This window comes from Equus caballus, chromosome 11, assembly GCF_041296265.1.
Source record: "Equus caballus isolate H_3958 breed thoroughbred chromosome 11, TB-T2T, whole genome shotgun sequence".
Taxonomy (NCBI): domain Eukaryota; kingdom Metazoa; phylum Chordata; class Mammalia; order Perissodactyla; family Equidae; genus Equus; species Equus caballus.
Window position 1 is genome coordinate 5,493,486 of NC_091694.1, and position 14,535 is coordinate 5,508,020.

A 14,535-nucleotide genomic window follows, 5' to 3' on the forward strand; every position below is an offset into this window, starting at 1 on the left:
GCTCCATCAGCTCTGTCCTGACCTCTCTGTCTAGCTTCAGGACACCCAGAGCTGTCTGATAGCTCACGTGTGCTCATCTGATAGCCCCATAGACTTTTTCCCATCATCTCTTTTTAGATTGCAAACCTGCTTGCCAGGCGTGAAAGCCCACGTTCCGCGGATTTCAGCACCCTTGGTGGCTCCAGGCCACCGCTGAGGGTCCCAGTCTGATTGTAATGCCTTGTTCTTATTCCTGAGCTCCTTTTCTTGGAAGGGAGGCTGGCTGGGATGGTAGGAACCATGAGCAAGCTGCTTTGGTGCGTTGTCAGCGTGTCTGCAGTGCCCGCTCTATCTTTTGCTGGACATAGTGGTTTTGCGCTGGAGAGAACCCTTGGGAGCGTGGGGGGCAGCAAGGCTGGGCGGAGGCCTTTCTCTTCGCTCAGTGTGCCAGACCCCCTCTGAGCAGGTGCTTTGCTTGACAAGTGGGTAACTAATTGCCTTATTAGAGTGGATTCCAACCAGCCTGGGAAGGGCTGTCTGTTCGTCCCAGGGAGGACAGGGGCTCTGGTTTAATGGGAACTAGCACTCTCGGCGGGGGAGCGGAGGCCCCGTTGTTCTTGCTAACCTCACCCGCGGCAGTGGCAGGTGGGGCTTGGACGGATGCTGCTGTCTTAGGTTTGCTCCCATATTTGGGATTCCTGCCCGTGCTCATGGCGTCTTGGGAACGGAAGTGTGTGGACTGTTCTCAGGCTGCCACTTGCTCTCAGTCAGCCCTGCTCCTGCAGTTCACACAGCCGCCCCTTTCACCCAGCGGCAGGTTCTAGACTGAAGTTTAAAATGCCCTTTAGTGGCTGTCAATCATATCTTGATCCTCTGGGTTACAGCATTTCTGAAAGAACTTTCTACAAGGCCTTTGGGCTCTCGGCAATATAGTATCTTAACGTAGTGGGTTTCGTGCCGTTGTTTAAATAGCAGCCCTCAAACGGTTTCCTCCATCTGGGAGAATTCACGTCCTGTGGGGGTGAGTGGGTGCTTTGAAGGAAAAGGTACATTACAGGGGTTCACATACCAGCACAGACTCGGAAGCTCCCGCCGCTGGTGCCGCTGCCAGAGAGGATGACTCTGTGAGAGTAGAGGCTTGTGTTGTCCTCCCTCCATGGGACCCTGCCCTGAGGGAATCCACTCAACTGGAGGATTTAAACTCACAGTTAAATCAGTTTCCTCCCTCGGGGGTCTTGCCCTCCCTTCTGGGTTCACTCCCCGGCCCTTGCTGAGCTGGCATGCTCCCCTCGACTTCGACACACAGACGTTAAGTCCTTGCTGTGCATAAGGCCCTGGGGCCAGGGGCCGCGAGGGACACAGACATCTACTGCCCCCTCCGCCCACCCTGACTGCTCCGCCTTGCCCGTGGTGGTACCCTTTGGAAATGGACTTGAGCATTTTCAAGAGCAGGTCCCAGTGCCTTCTTCTGATTGTCATAGTGCCTGAGCCTGGAGAGCAGGCAGGAAGGACCCCCCGGGGAAATAACTCAGGTCCGCATTTGGGGAAGCAGCGGGAGAGGCTCTCAGCCAGCCTCCTTGCCTCTCGCTAAGTGAGCACCAGCAGTGGGGAGGAGGGAGGCCGCCCCGCTGTTGTGAGCGGGAAGTCGCTGCACCCCCCCAGAGCAGCCAACCACGCTGAACTCGCCTCTCCCCGCCCCCCTCGTTTTCCATTAACCACGTTTCTTCTAATCCAATCGTCTTCCTTCCCTGCGAGGCCTGGGAGGCCCAGGGCAGCTGCTGCCTCCACTCACAAAGCTGATTATTGAGAAGGCTCCGGAGCCCAGGGAAGCCGCCTTCCCCTGCAGCTGTGGGTCACTGGGCAGCGACCCCTCCATGCTGGGGAACAAAGTAGCCAGCAGGCCCCTGATGAACTGACTGACACACTGAGCAGCAACTGAAGAAATGAGGGGGAGACCAGCCAGGCCAGGGCTGAGGGCAGAGTTACATTAGAACCTCTTTCTTTTCTTTCCCGTTAGGGATTAGTGCGGGGCTGGGCAGGGAGGAAGGGGGTAGGTATGCCTCGCCCTCACAAAGAATTATGAGCAAACAATGTCATGGACAAGAGCTGGTCCCTTTTAAGGCCAGGAAACAGTGCTTTTGGGAACTGATGTGTAGGGTGGGATTTAGGATTTGCAGGCCTCTTCCCTGCTGAAGGCGTGGACTCCAGCAAGGCAGCAACGTGGGATTCCCCACCAGTGGTCTTGGGTGAAGGACCCGGGTCTGGGGTCATTGGAATAGTACTAGTTAAATGCCGTGTCTGTGCCAGAAGTCTGACGTCTTGGCACTTGGGTCCTAGCGCCACTCGAAAACTGAGTCGGGACTGTCCTAAAGGGCAGCTGGCCAAAGTCACCCAGCACAACAGTCAGGGAGACTCTTCTAGATGGAAGGAGACTGAAGAGACATGACAGACAAAGGCAGTGCTTGGTGCTTGATTGGATGCCGGCTCAGGGTCGGGGCGGGCAGCTATAAGGAACATTTGGAGATAACTGGGACGATCTTCAAGTGAGTAGTTTATTGGATAAGTTTATTCCATCAGTGCTCAATTTCTTGAGTGTGATGCTGGCCTTGCGGTTATGTAGAAAAATGTCCTTGTTCTTAGGAAGATGTGTGCCGAAACATTTAGGGATGACACGTCATGATTCAAATAGTTACACGCACACACACAAGCGTGGGTGTGGATGTAGAGAGAAAGAATGCAAAGATGGCAAAATGCTAACAATTGGTGAATCTAGGTGAAGGGTATATGAGTGTTCATGGCATTATTCTTCCAACTTTTCTGTAGGCTTGGAATTTTTCAAAAGTGTTGGAAAAAAGAAACCCAGTGGGGCATTCCTCAGGAAGGGCTTGGTTTTTTGGGCACGCTGGTGGTGCTGGTCCTGTGGGGCCGCACAGCGTCCATCTGTCTGTCCTGGACATGCAGCTGGGCCCTGCTTCACCTTTCTGAAGTTATCCTGCTGTTTGGTCCATCTTGTGTCCCCTGCCCTCACCAGCCTTGTCACCACAGGTGTGCCCCCGAGAGGCCAAAGACCTTTCAAAGAGCAGGTGAATCCCCTCCGTCATCATCGGTCCTGGCCTTCATGATGTCAGCGTGGCCCCACTTTCTGTTCTCTTACCAAAAGCAGGGAAGCCAGCTAGTGGAGGGCCAAATCCATATCTGGCAGTCGCTCACATCCCTCGGAATCTTGTCTGAGTCAGCTCGGGCTGCTATAACAAAATACCACAGACTGGGGGACTTACACAGTAGACATTTATTTCTCACAGTTCTGGAAGCTGGCAAGTTCAAGCAGATTCAGCATATGAATTCTGGGGGACATAAACATAACAGGTCTAGGGATTCACTGGGGAAAAACTGGAGATAATCCAAATGTCCATTAATTAGGACATGGGATTAATTAGCAAATTTGGTAGGAAGAAGAAAGGAAAAAAGCAGAACACAAAACAGTAATAGTGTGTTCACACTGTTCACAGTCATTACAGCGATGAGCACCAGCTGAATGGGAGCCTGTGCAGAGGCCTGGAACCGAGTTCGCTGTTCATAGTGGAAGAGGGTATTTTGGTAAAGTCATTTAAGCCCATCATTTAATTTTTTTCATATGAGAAAGAAGTCTAGGAGCTTTCCTAATGGTTAAACCTTGTTCTTTCTTTCAGAGATAGTCTTGTTTGCACACAGAAAATTTAGCTGCCAGAATTTTTAGTGAGAAGTAGTAAATTTTTTTAACGAGCATATCTTTTTTCTTTTTTTTTTTTTGGTTTTAAAGAGCATGTCTTAAGAAAAAAGCTGGCTGGCTTTGGAGAATTAGAAAGCAAACACTGAGCATGTTCACTTTTAGACAGTTTCTTTTTGTAGCCCTGCTCTTTCCCAGACAGTTGGCCCAAACCACGGTGGGGTGGGGGGGAGACCAACTTAGACCATCGCTGGATGTTCTTCCAGAGAAATGCCAAATCCCTGGCAGCCAGGGCATTTCTGGAACAACCTGAATCTGAGCACACTCGGTTTGCCACTGGTAAGGAAAAATGAATGGAACAGGCCTCCTAATGGGGTTCAGACACCTCCTCCTATAAGGGGTGCTGATGCACGGATAGAGCTGGGGGCTGGCATTCCGGGTGCTCGCTGCTTGGTCAGAACTGAAAGGAAGCCTGAGATGCCCAGCAGGCCTGAGATGCCCAGCGGTCATTCCTTCCCTCCTGTAGGGAGGCCGGAGCATCAGTCACTTTCTTCCAGCCAGAGAATAGCAAATGAGATTAAATGGCCCAAAGGAATCCCAGTGGAGGAATTCATGGAACTTCTTTATCTAATGTTTTGCCTCTGAATAGCCATAGGACTTGGGGAAATCAATTAACCTTTGGGCCTCAGTTTCCCCATCTGCAAAATGAAGGGATTGAGGTAAAACGACAGCTGATGTCTCTTAGAGCTCTCACAATCCGGGACTATGTACTCTCCAGCCATCAGCTCCTGTGTCGTGGCCCGTGTAAGGGTGTGTGCATGTGTGTGTGTGTTTGGGTGTTTAATATTTTCAAGTAGAAACTCCTTGCACACATTGCGAACCCTCTGGACAGCCTGACCCTTGGTTGAGACAACCCTCGGCGTGTTCTCAGCCAGGGCCTAGTTCTGTGACCTTGGTATTCATCAGTTTTCCCCCACCCATTCCACTTTTCTTACCTGCTGAGGACTCAGAGTCTGAGACCAATCTCAAGACAAGAAAATTCTTCCAGGGGCCGGCCCTGTGGCCGAGTGGTTAAGTTCGGGCTCCGCTTCGGCGGCCCAGGGTTTGGCCGGTTCAGATCCTGGGCGCGGACATGGCACCGCTCATCAGGCCACTCTGAGGTGGCGTCCCACATGCCACAACTAGAAGGACCCACAACTAAAAAATATACAACTATGTACAGGGGGGCTTTGGGGAGAAAAAGGAAAAATTAAATCTTTAAAAAAAAAAGAAAATTCCTCCAGCCCGGTAGTGTCCTGTGAAGATCAGTAAATGCTACTGATGGTCGGCCATTCTTGTCTCTGTTCCTCATGGAGTCTAAAACTGGTTTCTCTTCCTATGGTTGAGGCTTCCTCAAGAGATTTAAAAAGTGGCCACTGAATGTTCTATGATGATCCTTACAGTTGGTCACCGTCACAATTCTGTGGCCTGGCTTTCCCCAACACGATGATTTCGTTTCCTGTGTTCCTCTTAGATCTGATTTTCTCAGTCCCTTAGTATTCTTCCCTGTCCTGACCTTCTCTATTTATCCCAAAATGTAGAGACTAGGATTCACCTGGTTCTCACTGATAGGGTCGGGTGGAGTGCAGACTGCTGCCCCAGGGTGGTTTTTCATGAAGCTTTGATGTCCTCTGAATCCTCTTTGTGGGAACAGTGCCAAGAACCTGATAGGATTGAATCTGGCATGCTTGATCATGTGAGCGAGAGCTTGTGAATGTGCCCTCCACTGGGGTAAGAGGCCAGAGTCCACCATGGTCCTTTTAGTCTGGACCTTTGAACACGCGGCCCTGCAGGCTGGCTCTGCCCTGCCCTGGGGTGCTGTGTAGCTTGTAAGGTGCATACCAGATCTTAGGCTCTCCTCCTCCTCACCCCCTGCTTCTTGGGTCAGCGGCTCACCCAGTGTTCTTTGTTTGCTCTTTGCCCCCTCTCGAAAGGCTCATGCCCATACCAACCAGCAGAGGCCTTATTTCTGGACCTGGACCGCCACTGCTACCTCCCAGAATGCACTGGCCACCGTCATCCTCCTGATCAGTAGTTGATGATGCCCAACTTCACACACCCAGCCCTCTCCCTGAGCTCCATCCCCTACGGCCAGCTGCTTCCTCCACATTTCCCCTTGGTTGTCCAATGGACACCTCAGACCAACACGTCTGATTAGAGTTCTTGATTTCTGCCTACCATGGCGTGCCCTCTGTCCCCCTCCCACCCCAGCGTTCTCCATCTTCTCTTCAGAGCTCCACCACTACCCCCTCAGCTGCTCAGGCCAAAAGCCCACGTCAAACTTGTTTTCTGATTTTCCCTCTCTTGCCTGCAGTCGCCCCATCAGCGAGTCCTGTCCCCTCTGTCTCCAGAACACCTCTGAAATTCAGCACTTCTCTCTGTCATTCTGGCTACTACTCCCGTCCATGGCACATCCGGGCTGTTCATAACCTCTTAGCTGCTTTCCCTGCTTCCAGGGCCCCACCCATGCCACACCCAGCAACCAGCGTGATCTTTATAGCTGAGAAACCACATCTCATGCTCTCCTGCCCTCCAGTGGCTTCCATCACACGCAGAATAAATTCCAAACTCTTACCACGGCGCCTAAGGCCCGGCAGGACCCTGCCAGCTCTGCCTCCTCTCCTAGCTGCCCCTGCCCCACTCCGCTGCAGCCGTGGAAGCCGTTCCGGTGCTGCAGCCAGGTCTGCACCACGTCTGGACCCTGGTGTTTGCTGACCCTCTGCCTGGCACACCCTTCCCTTCCGAGATCTTCGCACGCTCGCTCCTCCCCACCTTTCAAGTCGCTGTGTCTGTGACCACATTAGCAGATGTAAATCCCCACACGCCACACATCATCCTTTCCGGCTTTCTTCATGGTGCTCAATATGGTCTGAGGTCATCTCTTATTTTAGTGTGCATTGTCTGCCGCAGTGGAATGTGGACTCTTGGGAACGGGGTCCTTGCCTGCCACGTTCACGGCCCCGTTGCCAGCTCCTACAACAGACCTGGAACACAGTGGCACCAGTAAGTACTTGCTGAATGAATAAGCTGCCATAACAACAAAAAGAAAGGGAAGGAAAGACTGTCGGCTCCCAACTGCCCTGGGCAGCAGGCAGGAGTCTTACTTCTCTTCTGCCCCGGCCTCTAGCCCGGTGCCTTGCATGTTGCCTGCGTGCTCTAGAGCTGTGTATTATACCCCAGAGGGGCAGCCTGCTCTGTAAGGTAGTGAGCTCCCCAAGGGTGAAGTGTTCAAAAAGAGACTGGATAGGGACCGGCCTGGTGGTGCAGTGGTTAAGTTCACACGTTCCGCTTCGGCAGCCTGGGGTTCGTCAGTTTGGATCCCGGGTGCGGACATGGCACCGCTTGGCAAGCCATGCTGTGGCAGGCATCCCACATATAAAGTAGAGGAAGATGGGCACAGATGTTAGCTCAGGGCCAGTCTTCCTCAGCAAAAAGAGGAGGATTGGCAGCAGATGTTAGCTCAGGGCTAATCTTCCTCAAAAAAAAAAAAAAAAAAGAGAGACTGGATGACCAGCAAGTCACCAGAGGTTTTATCAACTAGACTTTTGTACTGGGTCAAAGCCACAGTAGATCAGTGGTTTTTGAACATTTTTTTTTTTTTTTAAAGATTGGTACCTGCGCTAACATCTGTTGCGAATCTTCTTTTTTTTCTTCTTCTTCTTCTCCCCAAAGCCCCCTGGTACATAGTTGTATATTCTAGTTGTGAGTGCCTCTGGTTGTGCTATATGGGATGCCGCCTCAACACGACCTGATGAGCAGTGCCATGTCCGGGTCCAGGATCTGAACCAGTGAAACCCTGGGCCACTGAAGTGGAGTGCGCGAACTTAACCACTCGGCCATGGGGCCGGCCCCTCTAACATTTTTTAAAGCAGCGGATACCTTTTTTCTCTTTGATCTTAAGTGGAAGCCCAGTGCATAAACTGAAAGCAGAACTGCCCTGGGTAGGGGACTTGGCCCCTCTATTCCTCTCCCTCCTCCTTGCAGCAGTCCCTAGGTCCCCACGGAGCTCCAGGGCCCTGCCGACCGAGGTTAGGATAAAATCTGAGCTCAAGACTCTTCTAGCCAGGTCTTGTGACCCTGGAGGACCCCACCCAGACAGGGGAGGCAACAGGGCCCAGAGGTGAACAGGGATGGCAGATCGTGTGCCCGAGGCCGTGGTCCCAAGGATGACCCTGAGTTCCAGCTCACCTGCCTCGGCCAGGACACAGGCAGTGGGTGAGAGAGGAGAGCCCGTCCCAATAAGTCGTTGGAGACTGACCTCTCTCAAGCAGGAGGCAGGAGAACTTCGAAAGCTGGGTATTGTTTGAATTGAACATGGCAACTGTCTTTATGCAGCTTTGAGGAGGAAAAGCATCATAAAGTCCACACTTTCAGGTGTTCTCAGAGCTAGTGAATTGGAGGGGAGTGGGGTCAAGGACACGGTGCCGAATGAGGGCACTGAGTGACTATGGCGGGAGCCTAGAGGGTGAATCCCAGAGACCTCTCAGAGGCAGGGGAGAGTTGAGAAGTCAGGATGGAAAGGAAGCGTCCGGCTTGAATCAGCATTCCCGGCCGTAAGGAAGTGTCAAAGATGCTGTGCGGCAGAGAAAAGCTGGTGAGTTGAGAGGGGGCCAGTTTGGGACAAGAAGATGTAAGTTCCTTGTCACGGGGGACATGCCTCATCCAGCTGCTAATATTGATTTAGAGAGTTGGCCAGAGTGTCCTCTGCCTGGAGCTGTCATCTGAGGCGCGCGGTGGCTGAGTTGTTTTGATGGTGCATATGGAAAGACCTGGCCATGACCTCTGCTGGCCGGCACTCCCCACCCAGCTCCCGGAGCTGGCGCCAGCCCTGCTTTCTCTGCTTGCCCCGGAGCTGACATTCCCCTCTGAATGCTAGAGATGAACTGTCTGATCGCCTAATGGAATCCTTCTGGCAGGAGGGAGAGCGTCGAGCATCATCAGGCCCACGGTAGCCCCGGTGCCTTGCCCGTTCCTGGTGCCCCTCTCGGAAACCTTCTCCAGAGATGGTGTGGTTGATTGGGCCTGACCCAGGCTTCGGGAAGTGCATGGGGAATCGTGCAGGCCCCTCGAGAGCTTCCTGTTATCTCTGTCTTGCTCGCAGGGAGAGGGAGGGACAGGCATTTCCAAGGGAGTTAGGCCTCCCTCTCTGCCTGCCTTGTGGAGTTCCGGTCCTCTGAAAGCAGTCTGATTAACCATGGGGTTGGTATGGTCACAGCAGGAGCCAGTTCAGGTGGCTGGTCACAGGGTCCCAACAGATCCCGTTTGCAGGACTCAAGGGCAGAACCATCTCCTCGGGCAGACAGACAGACCGACAGGTTGATGGACAGATACCTGTCTCTCTCCCTCTCTCTCCGTGTCTCTGTCTCTTTCTCTCCCTCTCTCTGGCTCCCTCGTCCTGTCTCTCTGTCCGTGTCATGCCTCGTCCCCCCGCCATCTCTCTGCTCTGCTTCAGCACTATGTATCAGGCCTGGATCAGCCAGGGCAGCCATAAATGGAGTGTGCTGCCTGAGGGTGTGTGTCCAGCTCTTGGGGGTTCCAAGAGGCCTCCCTCTGAGTCCCTCTGCACCCTACAGCCACCTGCCTGTCCCCTGCCACCACCCCTTGGCCTCTGGGGGACCCAGGTCTTGGGCTCCTGGCACTGGCGATGCTGTAGGAGGCGTGTCCCCTGTGCTTTGCCCTCCCCCACCCCCCTCCATTGGAGAAAAAAGCTGAATTAGAAAAGTATCCCAAAACACGTGAAGTTAAAGCTGGTCTCTACCCAGTAATAGAATGCCGAGACTCCAGTCAGTGAGGAGACTGGCACTGGGTCTCAGCCCAGGCGTGCTTTGGGGACCAGCCAGGATGATGCAAGCTGTCTGTCTCAGAGGCTGTCACCAACTCACAATTTTCATTAAATTGATTTGCTTTCATTAGAGCGTGGCGTATTCGTGTGCTAGGGCTGCTGTGACAAAGTACCGCAGACTGGCCGCCTAGACAACAGACGTTGCTTTTCTCCAGAACCATGGGGGCGGGGGCGGGCAGGTGTGTTCTCTCCTGAGACCTCGCTTCTTGGCTTGCAGATGGCTGTCTTCTTGCTGTGTCCTCACATGGTTTTTCCTCTGCGTGCCTGCATTCCTGCGTCTCTGTGTGTCCAAATTTCTAAGGACACCAGTCAGATTGGTTTAGAGGCCAACGAGTGACCTCATTTTAACTTACTTTCTTCTTTAAGGACCCTCTCTCCAAATACAGTCACGGTCTGAAGCACTGGGGCTTAGGACCTCAACAAATGAATCTGGGGAGTGTCACAATCCAACCCATAACATAGCGGTACCATGCGACACTCTTACGACCAAGGGCATCGACAAGAAATCAACAGAGATGGTCTTTTGTGATGTTTGCAGTCAGCGCTCTGAGCAGCTGCTGGGTTCATGCTGCCTCCAGGCATGGTCCCAGCCGAGCCGTGTGGCACAGCTGCCCCAGCCAGCCATGGGAGAACAAGCCCAAAGGGGCAATTCGGTCCTCGAGACCCCCAAGGGATTGCCTTTGGCCAACTGCAGCCACCCTTCGCTGATTCACTCAACAAACACTGAGCTGAGAGCCTGATTCAGGCTCTCACCTCAGCTTTGAACCTTCTCCTCAGAGCTCTTCCTGCCTCCCCTCTTGCCCCTTGCCAGTGCAGTGCATTCCCATGGACTGCTCCGACATGCAGCTCTCGTCATCCTGTTTCTCCCCATTTAAAGGCTTCCAGTGGCTCCTCATCGCCTCGTCCCATATTAGATCTCTGTGGTGCAGGCCCCGCGTTCCTGGCGACTCCGCTCCGTGCAATCACACCAAGCTGCAATGAGTCACGGCAGAAGCCGTGGTGTTCCGTGCCTGGCAAATTCATCTCAGACCCAGCTCAGGATTCTTGTCCCTTCTAAGGCCTTCCCTGAACCCCTCAGGCTCAGCTGAGCTCCCCTCCACAGGGCCCCCCCACCGTGTTGCTTAGATGCGCAATGTGTTGCTGAAAACAGACTTGCAGGACTGCCTGTGCCAAGGCAGGGCTGCAGACGGAGTGTGCCGCAGGAAGGTACAAAGGTGCAACCCTCAGTGACGGCTCTTCCGGACAAAGCCTTCGACGGAACAGTTCTGGCATTTTATCTGTGGTTTCACGCTATTCCTTCCCTTCACTGTCGCACACACAGTTCACCCTCTTGAAGCAAAGAGCGTTAGACTGAGGCTAAAGAGCCACCACTTCCAGAAGCATTTCCCTCTTTGTCTCAATCACACTGTTTCTGAAACCTGCCCCTCTTATTACCTGTACCAGCACTTTTCGTTTTTCTGTTGTGTACACATTTTTTATAAAATAAGGGCAAAATGCAATAAACAGTGATGTTTTACTTTTTTCTTTTTTAATAAGAGAATTCTTTCCCTTACTATGATGTTATCTAAAAGCCCACTAAATAACCCAGATAAACACGAGGCCCTGGGGCGCCTTGCTGGGGTGCAGTTTGAAAACCATGCCATCGCTCCCCCACCCCTACCCTGCAACTTCTGTGCGGCTGGAATTTGATGCAGGCAACGCCCTCCCCAGAGAACTTGAGACATTCTTGGCTTGGGTGTGAGTGGACAGTGACAGGTTAGGACCCTCTGGCTGTTGGTGACAGAAGCTCGGCTCAGGTGAGCTTGCACAGAACCAGGAGTCTAGTCGCTCATGTATAGGGGTGAAATGGACTTGGGGGCAGCCAGGGCCAGGGGCCTCTACCCCAGGCGACCCTAGGCAGCTGGGAGCTCCCAGGCTCACAGCTCTGAGTATGGAGGGGGTGAGGTCTGACTCCCCGACCTGCAGTTCCCACTAGGACCACAGGCCTCAAGGGACGTCTTCTAAAAAGAGGGGCTTTCTGCGCAGAGAGGAAACAGTGAGCGGCCAATGCAGCAGTGTTTTTTAGACTTCATTAAGTCTCGCCATGAAAAATTAATTTTAAATTGCATCCCTGTATGTAGAGTCGCAGAACCGCACCAGAAGTTTTATGAAACAATATCTACCTCTGCCACACACACAACACTATCTTTAATTTAATTCTGGGATGCAGGGGTGCCCACAAAGTCTTCGTGCAGTTTTAAATTTTAATAACTTAGGAAGGGTAAATGCTACAAACCTCCAAAACACATCAGTTGAATATTTACTTATTTAAATGTCTTTTGCACTCAGTTTCCTGACATTTGAAAGCTGTTTTTCATTTTAATTCTTTGCAACGTACCAGAATCTAGACGGATGGGTAGATGGAGGAATCCTCTCCTCGGGCACCTTGGAGACCTGGTCAAGACCCTTGAGGTCACATGAGCATAGAGTCCTCGTGAGATCGTAAGGCTGGAACGACCAAGGCAAGCCCTTCAGTCACTGACCATCAGCCCACGGGTGCTTTTTCCGAGTCCGAAAATCAAGTAAAGCCATGTTTAGCACTAAAAGTGGTGTTACATGAATTTGAGCAAGAAACATCAATATATTTAAAATGTAAATAACAAAGCTTTCAAATGTTGTTTTTGGGTAGCATTTATGCTTTTGAAGTTATTAAAGCTTAAAGTTATTCAAACTTCACTAAGACTTTGGTTGCACATTTCTTTAAATACTAGCAGCAACCTCTAGATTGCTTTCACCACCTACCAAGTGGGTCACTACGAGTTTACAAAGCACCGCACTTCCAAAGTCAAGTGCAAAATCCACACGTAGACCAGCCTCTCCCCAGGAGGGCGTTGGCAGGTCGACCAATGCCAGGTCCCTTTGGGATGACAGCGTCTGCCTTGCCTCTTGCCAGTCTCACCCTGGGTGGCAATTATGTGTGTATATTTCTTTCCTGCTGGACCAGGAGTTCCTTAAGGACAGGGACTGTGCTTGTTTCTCTTGTTTTTCTTTTATCTTTGTGTCCCTCGCACATAACAGGAGAATCCACCTCCTCTCTAGTCTCAGCCTTGGGCTTATTTCTGGGGTCCAGCCCTGAGTAGGGTAATGGCTATTTATCTCTTTTTCTTTTTTCTCTTTCCTTTTTAAATAAAGAAAAAAAAAATAGCCCAATCTCACAGTTCAGAGACCCCGCTGGGTAGCATTTTTAAAATATATTGAGTGATTCATGCATATTATTAGAAAATCCAAATTATAGTGAAATGTGTAAGATGGAAAGGACGGGCTGCCCGCCTGCTTTTCCCCCCGAAGGCGGACACTGTAACAGCGCCTTCGGTGTCCTTCCAGAAAACCATTTCCCTGCCTTTATGAGCATATATGTGCACTTCCGTTTTGACATCTACGCCCAAAAGATCGCACTCCTCACGCTGTGCTGCCTCCTGCTTTTTCCCCTTGGCAATTTATCTGGATGCACTTTTCACATCAGTGCGTACAACTGCCTCCTTTTTAATGCACAGAGCTGCATGGTAGACATGGCCTGTAATATGTTTAACCCGCTAATATTTTGGTGAACATATTAGCCTAATATATTTAACTATAATATATTTAACTCTACACGCAAACAGTTAGTTGTTTCCAGCTTTGTCTTTTCTGCTGCACACAGAGTCATTGTATAAAAACCCAGATAGATGGTTTCCAGCCCTAGAAATGGGTTTGCTGGGTCAAACAGGTGTCTCCTTTCCCTGCCCCTGAAGAGGCCTGCCTCCTCCCGCAGCCACAAAGACGCTTTGCTGTGTGACATTCATGGGGCATCTGGACCCCCAGGCTGCAGGTTCTGACCAGCGCTCAAGGCAGCGTCGCTCACATTGACATGATGCTGAAGCTTAGGGGGAGAAGAGCCAGCTCCTGTCTCCCGCCCTGCTCCTCCTGCTGCATTTTGTGTGGTCCAGAGAGAGAGAAAGTCACAGCAACAAACACAAGGCCATGCGGGGTTTGCCACCTTTGACCAGCTGGTGGGATTGTGCAAGCTTTGCCTCCCAGCTTCACTGGCTCTGTTGTTATGGAGCCTGCCTGATGCTCGTGACTCCTGCTGAGGCTGCAAACTCTGCTAGACGGGAACCAGAGTCCTAAAGGCCTGAGTTTGGATTCGTTTGCCGTGCTGCCTTCTCCACTGTGGGGCAGCTCATTCACGTTTGTGTTCCCCTGTCTTGAGCCTGCGGTGATTCCCATATTTGCCCACTGCGCTTCTAAGTCCAGCTCCTTGGGCTGCACGTCCCCTCACGCGCCCTTCAGTCCCTTGTAGCCTGAGCAACGGGCACATCCTTCTCATCCCCCAACATTCCTCCAGGTTGAAGTCACTCCTTCCTTCTACCAAGGCCATCCCGGGACATTCCTCCAGCCATCTGTTTATTGTGTCTGTGCGTGGGAGAGAGCCGGGCTGAAGGAGGTAGAGCTCCAATTTGGGAAAATGGACAGTGAAATGGTTAGGGCTAGAAACGACGTTAGAGGAAGCAGACACGGAGCCTGCAACCACGAATGCAGCTTCTCGGTGATGCCCAGCCCAGCCTGGGCCCCAGAGAGCCTGCCAGCTTCTCTCTTGTGCCTCTTGTTCCACTCACTACACTATAGTGAGAGGTGGAGTCCCCTGTCCACTTATCAAAATGGCATCCAAAGGCTTTGACCAGCACCCACCTGAAAAGGGTAAACTGACTGAGGGGCACAGGTCAAAACCTCAGCTCCTCGGCCCAGACTCCCCCAATCATCTTGGCCAACTGGCATTTGCGCTGACATCACAGGTTTCTAGTGACCTGCCAGCTGACTGTGGCCCCCACGTGGGTCCTCCCAGCCACGCTCAAAGGACAGACCAGTGCTGTGCATGGTCAGGCTGGCCATTGCCTGCCCCCCACCTCCCTGACATTCTGCCCAATACTGCCCATGCCCCTGAGACGGTCAC

At 52.1% G+C, this 14,535-nt stretch overlaps 1 protein-coding gene across 4 annotated transcripts in view; it reads left to right on the top strand.

Annotated features, from left to right (window-relative positions):
* The window catches only part of MXRA7 (matrix remodeling associated 7), a 28,728-nt gene that overhangs the window by 1,172 nt on the left and 13,021 nt on the right, over window positions 1-14,535 (top strand). The gene's annotated exons all lie outside the window — the stretch shown is intronic.